Source organism: Pinus tabuliformis, chromosome X (genome assembly GCF_031772625.1).
Source record: "Pinus tabuliformis cultivar Carrire ecotype Pingquan chromosome X, CPIR1, whole genome shotgun sequence".
Taxonomy (NCBI): domain Eukaryota; kingdom Viridiplantae; phylum Streptophyta; class Pinopsida; order Pinales; family Pinaceae; genus Pinus; species Pinus tabuliformis.
Genome location: NC_142308.1, coordinates 1,073,667,679 through 1,073,683,501, shown reverse-complemented (window position 1 = coordinate 1,073,683,501; position 15,823 = coordinate 1,073,667,679).

Below are 15,823 nucleotides of genomic sequence, written 5' to 3'. Positions count from 1 at the left end.
GACCAACGGAAACGGTAAAATAAAGGAGATGTTTCCCACCGAGAAGCTACCTTACCTAACCTTAATAGTTCTTTAACCCCTAGGATAGTAGTTGGTCATTCCTAGCTTGCATACAAAAGGCTGCAGAGCAAATTTTTGAATGGGGCAAGCTCCCTAAAAAATGAACCTATCGATGAGACATCCTTATTATACGACTGGCACGAGTAGTTTTACGCGAAGTTCAAGCTCGTTAAAAAATAAACCTATCAATGAGCATATGTTCCACCAGAGTTTAAGCTCATTAAAAAATGAAACCACCTTTGGTAAATAACCATTGTGATCGCATTATCATCAGCTTTTGAGCCTTGGTCATATTCTTACCATCACCTCCACTCTGTTTTAGCTGATCATACACCTCCATTTTATTGTTTACTCCTTTTGAGGAACAGCTCGGATGAGTGATTTTGTTAGCCATCTTCTTTACACCGCCATGATTGGGGAGTTCCAAACCTTACCAGGAACCAGCTGCTACCCGAAAATATCACTCATTCCTCAAAAAACAAGTCTCCTTTAAGCTCTTTCCATCTGACTCGTAAAATATGAAAAGATTGCTGAGCAATTGGCCTCTCCAACTTGTTAAAACGATTGGAAGTGTTATCCCTCCTCTATATTTTAATCTTTTTGGACCTGAGGGATCATTACACAAAAAGATCGAGCGCTTGTCTTGTTCGGCCCGTTAAAACTATTGAAAATTAATCCCTTTCATATTATTTTATACTTTTTCGGACTTAAGGGATTATATGATGAAAAAGGATTGTTGGAGTTTCCTTTCCATCCCTTTTCAGAATCTCTAAAATTGAAAAAGGATCGAGTTATCTTTGTCATTAAACTCGTTAAAATCAATAGCGACAAACTTGGCCATGCAGACAAGAATGAGTTTCACTATCACTAGGCTCGTTAAAACAGAGCAACGGGTTTGCCCGAAGGGAAAATTATAGAACAAGCATATGTTATCCTCCTCAAGCTTGACAAAAATAAAGAGGCACTGGTCAAAAATCACTGGGGAAAAATTGGGAAGAAAACTTGAAGAAACTTTATTGGTAGCAAGTCGCTCTTGAACATGACACTTTCACTCCATCACCATGATTGAGTCAGGTTGGGTCATTTCGTTCACTGGTAATATTACCATTGGTCCACTGTACCATCCATTTTTGGGGTTAACACTACCAATCCATTTTAGTGTCACCGATATGTTCAATAGAAGTCACTCAGAGAATTCACCGACCCAGCTTGTGTCTCGTCCACTGCAATACCTTCATGCTTCATTCTTTCATGACCACCACCCTGAACCCTATATCATCAAATCATTTTCACCTCCACAAAATCATTTGCTCTGTTCCATGTCGTAGATTTGGGATTCATTAATGCCCTCCTACGACAGGTCACTTCTTGTCGACATCAGCTCATTATCCAAGAAGTCGACCTAGGAACAACCCTTTTAGTACTTTGAAGCTCGCATGCCTTAATGGAAAGTTTCTCACTTCCAGCAACAGGTTTACATCAATGGCCTTCGACCGAAAGATTTTGCATGGTGTTTGACTCCAAGTCCATTTTTCACACCACATAAATTGTACTGTCATACCTTGAGGGTCATTATCATTATCAGTGATTCCTATCACGCATGTTAACAACTTTCATCATTGGCTGGTAATCAAGCGATGTCTTTCCATGTTCGACTCCAGAACATCTTTTCACATGGATCGAATTGTACTTTGGGCGAAGATTGAATGAGTTTGAAGACCCCGGATCTAGTTTCATCCATTTAGGTTGCGATATATTCAGGAAAATAAAGACATCAAACATACATCATAGCTGCACAGATAATCATCCAAGCCAAAGGATGATGGCTCTACCAGAATCATCAGTCTGCCACACAGACGGTTGCCTGTCCTATGTACATGAGAATGAATTTAAAAGTTGAGCATGGGAATTCCTGCCTTAGCTAGATCATGAAAATACTATGAAGATAATGTATTGTATTGTATCTTATTATAGGTCGCCTTCCAGTTCAAAAAACCCTCGGATCCTCATGATAAAGCATTTCACCTGACATCAAAAGATTTACGACCTCATGCTTTAAGGGGCAACTGTTATAGACATATTTGGGCACTGCAACCCCAATCACATATGTCTATAAACCAAGGGCTTATAAGTCCCTAAAAGTGTTGTTTCATACCCTAAAGGAGCAAGGTCAGCTGATTACATCATCTCCCAGAAGTTCTCCATGAAAAACTGCTCAGAACTGGTCAAAACTGGACCATACAGACTACTCAGTGCTAAGGGTGCAATGCATCTCACCTGCCACATGAAAAAAGTGTGATGCATACTGAAAATCCCTTCTGTGGGGTGCGATGAGTGAGAGCAAAAAAATGGTAGAAGCAGTTGGCTAGTTGGAAACCCAGGGAATCTCCTAGAAACTGCCCATTTGACACTTGCCTCTCTGAATTCGCCTAGGGATGGGTAAGAGATCATGAATCTCCAAGTGGAACCAAGAACTATCAAAGAGAGGACACTAATCAAAATCCCAAAAGCTGACTCACCCACCTGCAAACATCTATATATGGATCCCTCATCCCAGAGATCCAGAGGTTGGAATCTTGTATTTTGTAAGGAAGCCCTGTTGGTTTCTTTGTGCAACATCATAGTGTTGGGTTATCTAAGCTTTTCATGAGGTGAAGAAGGGTTTTCATGCTGGGAGGATGACACTGGGTCAGGTCAATGGGTTGTAATCCTCTCTTCTACTCTTTCTGTAAATAAAGCTATTTGAGTTTTCCTCCACATTCTTGTATGTTTGAGTTGATATATGCATTTGTGTGGTCAATAGATATCTGGTCCTATATTGTTTATGATTGTAGATCTCTGTGCTTTGATGGTATTATGCTGCTTTGAATTTATAGGTGCTCTTTCAAGTGGGACAAGCAAGGAAGGAGAGGCAAAGATCTGTCAGAGGGGAGAGGAAACAAGCAAGGAGCCAAGCAAAAGACTGAGGTTGGTACTCTTTGCTTCTCTCTCATCTACTTCTCATAAAGGAAAACACAAGTAATTTTAGTTAGTTTGTTTCTACGATAGCTACCCATCTTAGTGGGACTAGCAGCTCTAAATGGACACTAGATTTCACGATAACAACACTTGTCGCCTATAATTAAATAATAATAAAAACACCCGAGCACACTTCAACTTAATAAATATTCAACAACTACAATATATGAGTAATTGCGCAATCTTAAATTGAATGGTTGGTTATTTCCAACTATTAAATCATATTTTTTCTTGTTTCTCTACACCAGTGAAAAATTCTTCAATTTCATTAATGGTGGGAACGTGAAATTGCTTCCGAGTGCCATGCCCCCTTGGTTCTACAATCTTCTTCTAGAAGCGTTGGAGGGAGGCCTAGTCATGGACCGCGGGGTTTCCATCATCTCCACGTCACTTATGAAGAAAAAATCCAGTTAGGCAAGGGCAACGAGAATGCCAAGGGCAATGGGAATGTCATTATATTGTGACCTTTGGATGCCATTAGTCTGTGAAAGCATGGTCAGCTGAAATAGGCACTAAAAATTATAAACCCTCCCACTTATGCTTCTCTTTTGCACGAACGATATGAGATGGTAAAATAGACCATTCTCATCTGCGCAGTGCATCTTTTCCCATGCCTTCGAACACAATCATGATACATATATGTACTGCTCTGAGGAGCACGACCCACCGGATATCTCAACCAAATTTCGAGAAGTGTTTCTTTCTCCACCAATGCTCAACCCCACGTTGTCTGTATTTCAATTTTCCAGCCACATAAAAAATGCAATACTAAATGTTATCAATAAATAATGACCATTCAAAGCATGTTGACAGTAACTATTTATTTATATTTTAAGCAATTCAAGATTGGTGAGGATAGTGACCATAGTTCCCAGTCCTTTCTATTTTACCAAGCTTCCACGGGTTTATATATAATTTTGTTTTTTTCTTAAAAATACAAGAGTTATTTTTTTAATAAAGAAAACATGTTAACGATCTAACATCATGAGGTTTGGTTAAGAATGAAATTTTACATATAAATTATTAATAATATATAAAATGATCATTTAATTTTAAGTATTGAAATTATATAAATAAAAATTAGGTTAGTAATTTTATGGAAGTTTACATTTTTATAAACTATTAATGTTGAGGGTGGAGTATGTCCTAAAACTTCTTTTTCTTGGCTAACAAATTGTCTTCTTCATATGCGAGGAAAATAAGCTAACACGCCAAGACCTAGATGTATCTAGCACCAGTGAAAGCCAACCCACCTTATGGACCACCAACAAGTCATTCCAGGTGCTGTGGTTTTCCTTAAAAAATGATGACAAGAGCATTTGTGGATGGCAGCCGAGATAGTTATCCTCACTGCAAGTTTGACAACTATGTTATAATAGCTTGGCCCCCTAAATATATGGATCAATCAATGCCATTAGATTTTAGATACATAAAACGGTGATGTCAATTTAGGGATTGAAATTATATTGTTAAAAAATAGCTTATTAATCTTGGAAAAAATGGGCTAATTTAATTATTAGACATTTTTGGGTTTTGGGTTGAAATTACATGATAATTTTTTATAAAATTGTAAAATTTTGTTATTTAAAATGCCTTTTTAAATACATGATTTAGCACTCTAAAAAATGATTTGAGCACCTGGATTGTACAAATTAGAAAGCTCAAATTTATAATTCGAACAAATCTTTACTATATTTAAAGCAAAATTAAACAAAAAGGATATACTTAAAAAAAATGAAAACATTTAATAATAAACTACGTTAAAAAATCAAAATTAATAAATAATAACTTAGTTTATAATAATAAAAAATTGTAAATCAACGTTTCATATTAATTCATAGAATACATAGAGAACAAAAGGGTCTGCTCGTGCGGACTAAAGAGAGACACCCTTGCCCAATTACAATGCTTAACAGCCACAAAATCTGTCAAAACAACCCCAATGCACACCACATAGGGTGGCATAGAGAAAGGTTGGGGCCAGCAAAATAGAGTGCCCTTCCTAGCATCTGGAAAACATAGATAAAGCAGGCCAAATGGTCCTCCGAGATAGATAAAGACAAAACATGTAGAAGACCAGTGAACTTGAGAGACAAAGATATAACTAGGTGACCAGTAAACTTGCGAAACCAAAAAAAAACAAGTGCTGAGCATCAATAACAAATTGAGACTGTCAAAACATGCCATTACAGCTCGAGGATGACATAATCTTTGGTGGTGGTATCCGGGTTGGCTGAAGCAGTAGATTTACTGGGCAAAGGTGGGTTCTGAGATTAACGCTTCCCCTGGCTGGTTCCTGTGCCCTCCTCCGCACAGTCCCCCACAGCAGAGGAATCCTAGTGAATAGTGTGCCTTAGAACACTGATCGGCACACTCATCTTTTGGGAGAGATTGCCAACTTGCTGCACCAGAGTACTGAGCTTGAAATCCAGGGCTTCCAACATCACCGTGTGATCCGTTGATATAATGGAGATGGTTTGATGAGCCTCATTAAGGTAATCCCCTTGCATGCTAATTGCCTTTGCTAACATAGTCTTCATGCGCGACTTCTCCACCTGAGTGCGAACAAACTGGGTTTCCCGAGTGGTAGTCGTTCTGGGATCTTGGATCCATTCCATCTCCTTTTCTAACTCTTGTTCCTCCAGGTGCTCCTCCTCCTCTGCAATAATCGCTTCAAGTTCCTTAATTTTGTGCTTTTCCTTAAGGGAGGTTCTTGTTTCGTAAGCCTCCCGAGCACTCCGTAGGTCTTTATTTGCTGAGGCATTATGAATACCCTCATGCGCCATGCTTCTATGGCAGAGAATAGAGATTTGAAACCTTTTGAGAACACAACTGATACTATGTTGATTTCCATTGGAAAGTAGTGCATTACTCTTGCAATTAGAACCCATAGTTATAGAAGAGGGAAACCATGAACCTCCTAAGGCATCCCATCTCGTCCTCTTATGATCGCACCTCCATTCATAATAACTACTACTCCAATTCCAACATTTTTGTTGATAATCTGAATACTTATTATTAAGCTTGCCACGATTGAACCAATTCGCTGAGTGCCATGTGTCTTCTTTTATGTTTTGATGCTGGAGGTGCCCATAATTTTTGTTCATTGTGCTCCTTGTTACTAGCCCTATGTTCTTGTTTCTCTACACTAGCAAAAAAATCTTCAATTTCGTTGATGGTGGGAACATGAAATTGCTTCCGAGTGCCATGCCCCCTCTGTTCTGCAATCTTCTTCTAGAAGCATTGGAGGGAGGCCTAGTCGTGGACTGTGGGGTTTCCATCATCTCCACGTCACTTATGAAGAAAAAATTCAGTTAGCCAAGGGCAACGGGAATGCCAAGGGCAATGGGAATGTCATTATATTGTGACCTTTGGATGCCATTAGTCTGTGAAAGCATGGTCAGCTAAAATAGGTGTTGAAAATTATAAACCCTCCCACTTATGCTTCTCTTTTGCACGAGTGATATGACAGGGTAAAATAGTCCATTATCATCCGCACGTCGCATCTTTTCCCATGCCTTCGAACACAATTATGATACATATATGTACTGCTCTGAGGAGAACCACCCACCGAATATCTCAACCACATTTTGAGAACTGTTTCTTTCTCCACCAACGCTCAGCCTCATGTTGTCTGTATTTCAATTTCCAGCCACATAAAAAATGCAATACTAAATGTTATCAATAAATAATGACCATTCAAAGCATGTTGACACTAACTGTTTATTTATATTTTAAGCAATTCAATATTGGTGAGGATAGTGACCATAGTTCGCAGTCCTTTCTATTTTACCAAGCTTCCATGGGTTTACATATAATTTTGTTTTTTTTCTTAAAAATACAAGAGTTCTTTTTTAATAAATAAAACACGTTAACAATCTAATAGCATGAGGTTTGGTTAAGAATGATGGTGTGGTTTTCCTTGAAAAATGATGACAAGAGCATTTGTGGATGGCAGCCGAGATAGTTATCCTCACTGCAAGTTTGACAACTGTGTTATAATAGCTTGGCCCCCTAAATATATGGATCAATCAATGCCATTAGATTTTAGATACATAAAACGGCGATGTCAATTTAGGGATTGAAATTATATTGTTAAAAAATAGCTTATTAATCTTGGAAAAAATGGGCTAATTTAATTATTAGACATTATTTGGGTTTTCGGTTGAAATTACATGATAATTTTTTATAAAATTGTAAAATTTCGTTACTTTTTTAAATACATGATTTAGCACTCTAAAAAATGATTTGAGCAATTCAAGATTGGTGAGGATAGTGACCATAGTTCCCAATCCTTTCTATTTTTCCAAGCTTCCATGGTTTTATATATAATTAAATAATTTTGTTTTTTTCTTAAAAATACAAGAGTTTTTTTTTTTTTTAATAAAGAAAACACATTAACGATCTAACAACATGAGGTTTGGTTAAGAATGATGGTGTGGTTTTCCTTGAAAAATGATGACAAGAACATTTGTGGATGGCAGTCGAGATAGTTATCCTCACTGCAAGTTTGACAACTGTGTTATAATAGCTTGGCCCCCTAAATATATGGATCAATCAATGCCATTAGATTTTAGATACATAAAACAATGATGTCAATTTAGGGATTGAAATTATATTGTTAAAAAATAGCTTATTAATCTTGGAAAAAATGGGCTAATTTAATTATTAGACATTTTTGGGTTTTGGGTTGAAATTACATGAATTTTTTTTATAAAATTGTAAAAATTCATTATTTAAAATGCTTTTTTAAATACATGATTTAGCACTCTAAAAAATGATTTGAGCAATTCAAGATTGGTGAGGATAGTGACCATAGTTCGGAGTCCTTTCTATTTTGCCAAGCTTCCATGGGTTTATATATAATTTTGTTTTTTACTTAAAAATACAAGAGTTCCTTTTTTTAATAAAGAAAACACGTTAACGATCTAACAACATGAGGTTTGGTTAATAATGATGGTGTGGTTTTCCTTGAAAAATGATGACAAGAGCATTTGTGGATGGCAGCAGAGATAGTTATCCTCACTGCAAGTTTGACAACTGTGTTATAATAGCTTGGCCCCCTAAATATATGGATAAATCAATGCCATTAGATTTTAGATACATAAAATGGTGATGTCAATTTAGGGATTGAAATTATATTGTTAAAAAATAGCTTATTAATCTTGGAAAATATGGACTAATTTAATTACTAGACATTTTTGGGTTTTGGGTTGAAATTACATAATAATTTTTTATAAAATTGTAAAATTTCATTATTTAAAATGCTTTTTTAAATACATGATTTAGCACTCTAAAAAATGATTTGAGCAATTCAAAATTGGTGAGGATAGTGACCATAGTTCCCAGTCCCTTCTATTTTGCTAAGCTTCCATGGGTTTATATATAATTTTGTTTTTTTCTTAAAAATACAAGAGTTCTTTTTTTAATAAAGAAAACACGTTAATGATCTAACAACATGAGATTTGGTTAAGAATGATGGTGTGGTTTTCCTTGAAAAATGATGACAAGAACATTTGTGGATGGCAGCCGAGATAGTTATCCTCTCTACAAGTTTGACAACTATGTTATAATAGCTTGGCCCCCTAAATATATGGATCAATCAATGCCATTAGATTTTAGATACATAAAACGGTGATGTCAATTTATGGATTGAAATTGTATTGTTAAAAAATAGCTTATTAATCTTGGAAAAAATGGGTTAATTTAATTATTAGACATTTTCGGTTTTTGGGTTGAAATTACATGATATTTTTTTATAAAATTGTAAAATTTCATTATTTAAAATGCTTTTTTAAATACATAATTTAGAATTCTAAAAAATGATTTGAGCACTTGGATTGTACAAATTAGAAAACTCAAATTTATAATTCGAACAAATCTTTAATATATTTAAAGCAAAATTAAACAAAAAAAAATTATACTTAAAAAAATCAAAACATTTAATAATAAACTACGTTAAAAAATTAAAATTAATAAATAATAACTTAGTTTATAATAATTTTTTTTTGTAAATCAATGTTTCATATTAATTCATAGAATACATAGAGAACAAAAGGGTCTGCTCGTGCGGACTAAAGAGAGACACCCTTGCCCAATTACAATGCTTAACAGCCGCAAAATCTGTCAAAAAACCCCAATGCACACCACATAGGGTGGCATAGAGAAAGTTTGGGGCCAGCAAAACAGAGTGCCCTTCCTAGCATCTGGAAAACATAGATAAAGCAGACCAAATGGTCCTCTGAGACAGAAAAAGACAAAACATGTAGAAGACTAGTGAACTTGAGAGACAGAGATATAACTAGGTGACCAGTAAACTTGCGAAATAGAAACAAAACAAGTGCTGAGCATCAATAGAAAATTGAGACTGTCAAAACATGCCATTACAACTCAAGGATGACATAATCTTTGGTGGTGGTATCAGGGTTGGTTGAAGTAGTAGATTTACTGGGCAGAGGTGGGCACTGAGATGAATGCTTCCCCTGGCTAGTTCCCATGCCCTCCTCCGCACCCTCCCCCACAGCAGAGGAATCCTGGTGAATAGTGTGCCTTAGAAGACTGATCGACACACTCATCTTTTGGGAGAGCTTGCCAACTTGTTGCACCAGAGTACTGAGCTTGAAATCCAGGGCTTCGAGCATCGTTGTATGATCCGTTGATATAGCAAAGATTGTTTGATGAGCCTAATTAAGGTACTCCCCTTGCATGCTAATTGCCTTTGCTAACATAGTCTTCATGCGCCACATCTCTACCTGAGTGCGAACAAACTGGGGAAAGTCTTCATGCTCCACATCTCTACCTGAGTGCGAACAAACTGGGTTGCCTGAGTGGTAGCCGTTCTGGGATCTTGGATCCATTCCATCTCCTTTTCTAACTCTTGTTCCTCCAAGTGCTCCTCCTCCTCTGCAACAATCGCTTCAAGTTCCTTAATTTTGTGCTTTTCCTTAAGGGAGGTTCTTGTTTCGTAAGCCTCCCAAGCACTCTGCAGGTCTTTATTTGCTGAGGCATTATGAATACCCTCATGCGCCATGCTTCTATGGCAAAGAATAGAGATTTGAAACCTTCTGAGAACACATCTGATACTATGCTGATTAACGTTGGAAAGTAGTGCATTACTCTTGCGATTAGAATATGTAGTTATGGAAGAGGGAAACCATGAACCACCTAAGGCATCCCATCTCGTCTTCTTATGATCGCACGTCCATTCATAATAACTACTACTCCAATTCCCACATTTTTGTTCATAATCTGAACCCTTATTATTAAGTCTACCACGCTTGAACCAATTCGCTGAGTGCCATGTGTCTTCTTTTGTGTTTTGATGCCGGCGGTGCCCATAATCTTTGTTCGTTGTGCTCCTTGGTACTAGCCCTATGTTCTTGTTTCTTTGCACCAGTGAAAAATTCTTCAATTTCGTTGATGGTGGGAACGTGAAATTGCTTCTGAGTGCCATGCCCCCTTGGTTCTACAATCTTCTTCTAGAAGCATTGGAGGGAGGCCTAGTCGCGGACTGCGGGGTTTCCTCATCTCCACATCACTTATGAAAAAAGAGCCAGTTAGCCAAGGGCAACGGGAATGCCAAGGGCAATGGGAATGTCATTATATTGTGACCTTTGGATGCCATTACTGTATGAAAGCATGGTCAGCTGGAATAGGCGCTAAAAATTATAAACCCTCCCACTTATGCTTCTCTTTTGCACGAGTGATATGAGAGGGTAAAATAGTCCATTCTCATCCACGTGGCGCATATTTTCCCATGCCTTCGAACACAATTATGATACATAAATGTATTGCTCTGAGGAGCACGACCCACCGAATATCTCAACAACATTTCGAGAATTGTTTCTTTCTCCACCAAGGCTCAGCCTCACGTTGTTTGTATTTCGATTTCCAGCCACATAAAAAATGCAATACTAAATGTTATCAATAAATAATGACCATTCAAAGCATGTTGACACTAACTGTTTATTTATATTTTAAGCAATTCAATATTGGTGAGGATAGTGACAATAGTTCCCTATCCTCTCTATTTTTCCAAGCTTCAATGGGTTTATATATAATTTTGTTTTTTTCTTAAAAATACAATTAATTTGTCATGAGTTCTTTTTTTTAATAAAGAAAACACGTTAACGATCTAACAGCATGAGGTTTGGCTAAGAATGAAAGTTTACATATAAATTATTAATAATACACAAAATGATGATTTAATTTTAAGTATTGAAATTATATAAATAAAAATTAGGTTGGTAATTTTATGGAAGTTTACATTTTTATAAATTATTAATGTTGAGGGTGGAGTATGTCCTAAAACTGATTTTTCTTGGCTAACAATTTGTCTTCCTCATATGCGAGGAAAATAAGTTAACACCCCAGGACCTAGATGTATCTAGCACCAGTGAAAGCCAACCCACCTTACCAACCATCAACAAGTCATTCTAGGTGGTGTGGGTTTCCTTAAAAAATGATGACAAGAGCATTTGTGGATGGCAGCTGAGATAGTTTTTCTCACTGCAAGTTTGACAACTGTGTTATAATAGCTTGGCCACCTAAATATATGGATCAATCAATGCCATTAGATTTTAGATACATAAAATGGTGATGTCAATTTAGGGATTGAAATTATATTGTTAAAAGATAGCTTATTAATCTTGGAAAAAATGGGCTAATTTAATTATTAGAAATTTTTCAGTTTTGGGTTGAAATTACATGATAATTTTTTATAAAATTGTAAATTTTCATTATTTAAAATGCTTTTTTAAATACATGATTTAGCACTCTAAAAAATGATTTGAGCACTTGGATTGTACAAATTAGAAAACTCAAATTTATAATTCGAACAAATCTTTACTATATTTAAAGCAAAATTAAACAAAAAAAAATATACTTAGAAAAATCAAAAGATTTAATAATAAACTACATTAAAAAATTAAAATTAATAAATAATAACTTAGTTTATAATATTTTTTTTTTGTAAATCTGCGTTTCATATTAATTCATAGAATACATAGAGAACAAAAGGGTCTGCTCGTGCAGACTAAAGAGAGACACCCTTACCCAATTACAATGCTTAACAGCCGCAAAATATGTCAAAACAACCCCAATGCACACCACATAAGGTGGCATAGAGAAAGGTTGGGGCCAGGAAAACAGTGTGCCCTTCCCAACATCTGGAAAACATATATAAAGTAGACCAAATGGTCCTCTGAGACAGACAAAGACAAAATATGTAGAATACCAGTGAACTTGAGAGACAGAGATATAACTAGGTGACCAGTAAACTTGTGAAATAGAAACAAAACAAGTGCTGAGCAACAATAGCAAATTGAGACTGTCAAAACATGCCATTATAGCTCGAAGATGACATAATCTTTGGTGGTGGTATCTGGCTTGGCTGAAGTAGTAGATTTACTGGGCAGAGGTGGGCGCTAAGATGAACGCTTCCCCTAGCTGGCTCTCATGCCCTCCTCCGCACCCTCCCCCATAGCAAAGGAATCCTGGTGAATAGTGTGCCTTAGAAGACTGATCGGCACACTCATCTTTTGGGAGAGATTGCCAACTTGCTGCACCAGAGTACTGAGCTTGAAATCCAGGGCTTCCAGCATCACCATGTGATCTGTTGATATAACGGAGATGGTTTGATGAGCCTAATTAAGGTACTCCCCTTGCATGCTAATTGCCTTTGCTAACATAGTCTTCATGCGCCACATCTCCGCCTGAGTGCGAACAAACTGGGTTGCCTGAGTGGTAGCCATTCTGGGATCTTGGATCCATTCCATCTCCTTTTCTAACTCTTGTTCCTCAAGGTGCTCCTCCTCCTTTGCAGGAACCGCTTCAAGTTCCTTAATTTTGCGCTTTTCCTTAAGGGAGGTTCTTGTTTCGTAAGCCTCCCAAGCACTCTGCAAGTCTTTCTTTGCTGAGGCATTACGACTACCCTCATGCGCCATGCATCTATGGCAGAGAATAGAGATTCGAAACCTTCTAAGAACACAACTAATACTATGTTGATTACCATTGGAAAGTAGTGCATTACTCTTGCGATTAGAATCCGTAGTTATAGAAGAGGGAAACCATGAACCGCCTAAGGCATCCCATCTCGTCTTCTTATGATCGCACGTCCATTCATAATAACTACTACTCCAATTCCCACATTTTTGTTGATAATCTGAATCCTTATTATTAAGTCTGCCACGCTTGAACCAATTCGCTGAGTGCCATGCGTCTTCTTTTGTATTTTGATGCCGGCAGTGCCCATAATTTTTGTTCGTTGTGCTCCTTGGTACTAGCCCTACATTCTTGTATATTGAATGCCACTTCCTTTCTTGTACTCCTTGAGCCTACCATCCACTTATCCTCACGTCCCTTTGATTGGGTGGATTCATTATCCACATATGGGGAAATTCTTCGTACCCCTAAGCCTCTTCTTTTGTTAAATGATGTCCTGCCTCGAAAGAAGAGTGCACCTATTTCTCAGCTCCGTGCATGTGATTTCCTGCCAATAGGTGTCCAAGTTGGCTGAGGGATTATCAATTCCATAGTTTGCTAAATGTTCTGCCATTGTATTTGCCTTATGTCTAACTGCATGAAGAATTAATCTGTCCAGGCATGATAGGTGTTCTACGATGATTTTTGTTACCTTGGCAAGCCTCCAGTGCCGTGTGAATTTACTTGGTTTAGCTCCTGTATACATTCTTCTTGTTGCCGTAACCGCCAGTTGAGAGTCCCCTTCCACCACGGTGTCACCATATTTCAGTCTTTTGAGGATTCGCAAACCTTGCTCAAGCACTGCAAATTCCATTTCATTATTAGTCCCTTCACCTAGAGCTTGAATATAAATGTGTTGAATTTCCCCTTTGTTGTCCCTAAGAACACCACAAATGCCTATAGTTCTTGGATTTCCCCTGGAGGCTCCATCAAAATTGAGTTTGAGGAAGCCTGTTGGAGGAGGAATCCAGATATTCACATTAATATTTAGCTCTTGTCGACGATTTGAAGAAGACATGAAGGTTCCCATGTTAATTTCAAAAGCTTTTAGAATCTGTAAGTCTAAAATAGAGATGTTTTTTTCCTGTTCCATTCTTCCTTTGGAGAGAATCGTTTGCTTGATATTTTGAAGAATTGTGTCTTTTATGTGATTTATGCCTCTTATTCCATTTAGGAAAACTCACCGGTTTCTTTCTTTCCAAATTGTCCATGCTATGAACCCTGGTATAAGTTTCCATATGGAATTAACCAATTAGGTATTGGAGAAATTACCACTCCAATTCTCGATTGTTTCTTGAATTGAATTCCTAACCCTATCCGTCCTTTGAAGAATGGTTTCCGCCCAATTCCATATACTGTCTGCCCAATCACAAGTATTGAGGAGGTGATTCATGGTCTCCTGTTCCATTCCACACATGGGGTAGCGGGAAGGACCTATGAAACCTTTTTTCCTCAGATTCTCCCAGGTTAGCGTTTTTCTGTGCATTAGGAGCCATAGGAATGTTTTGATTTTCGGCCATAGTTGGGTGTCCCACACTTTGCTGTGCCATTTGACTTTTTCTTCATGCTCAGTATCTTCTATGTGTGTTCTTGCTTCTCTAAGTGTGAAGTTGCCTCTTTCAAGCTTTCCCCAACGTAATTGGTCACTATCCTCTACTTTCCTTATCCTTCTCTTGGTTAGCTGTGTTCGCAGGTCCTTTAAACTATTTTTTTCTTCTATCATATGATCTGTCTCATTGAATAACCATGTTCTCCACGCCTAGTCATTTTCATTAGGCTTTCAATATTGATTCATTGTGGTTCTCCCTAGCTCCTGGTTGCTTCTTTGGATATCTAAGAATTCAGGGATTTCTAGCTTAGGGAGTTGTTGCCATGCATCTTCCTAGAGAAGGGTTGTTTTTCCATCTCTAATTTCCCAAAAACTACGCTCCTGAATTATGTGCCGGTTGATTCTCACTAGGTTCCAAATTGGAGAGCCTTCTAGAGTATCTTACATTCGGATTAAGTTCTGCAATCTGTAATTTTGAGCGTACTTCTGATCCAGGTGGATGCTGGTGGCCACCCACCTATCCCATTTGGACCCCCACAACTGTCTCTTTGAATTTTTTAGTTTCCTTAATTATAGCGCACTTTACTATTTTTAGCAGTTTTTTGGGTCCTAAACTTCCGGAGCCGTTTTGAGGCCCTAAACGACGTTTTTTGGGAAATCTACCGCTAGCGATTTTTCTGTCTAAAAATGATCTTTTTCGTCATAGTCCTTGGAGAGATCTTTCCAACGGGCTATCATGCGTGTCAAATGGAGATAATACAACCAATTCGCAACCCCGGGAAGTTGGCTGTCCGACTCACCCCAAAACGGGGCCCAAAATTTGGCGTTTCATCTTCTAGGGTTAGGTTTCGGGATGTGAAGGATTTTCCATTGTTTCTCAATAATAAATAGGCCTTCGAGCCTCATTGTAACACAGTTCGGAACAGTTCAGAGGCATGTAGTGGCCACATCTCTTCTCAGAGATAAGCTACCATTGCCCTAGCTGGTTTATTTCCATTTCTGGTTGTAAGCATATTTTAGTATTTTCCATTAATGAAATGAAGTATTATTTCCGCTCCATATCTATGTTTATGGCTATCTTTGTGTTTTATTGCGTTCCTACTTAAATCCAGATCAGTGGTATCAGAACGATCTGATTTTACTCTGTTTTTCTTTACATGTCCCCAACGAGGTCAGGATATAAGGAGTTAGGGCTTGAACTGGTCGAACCTTTGC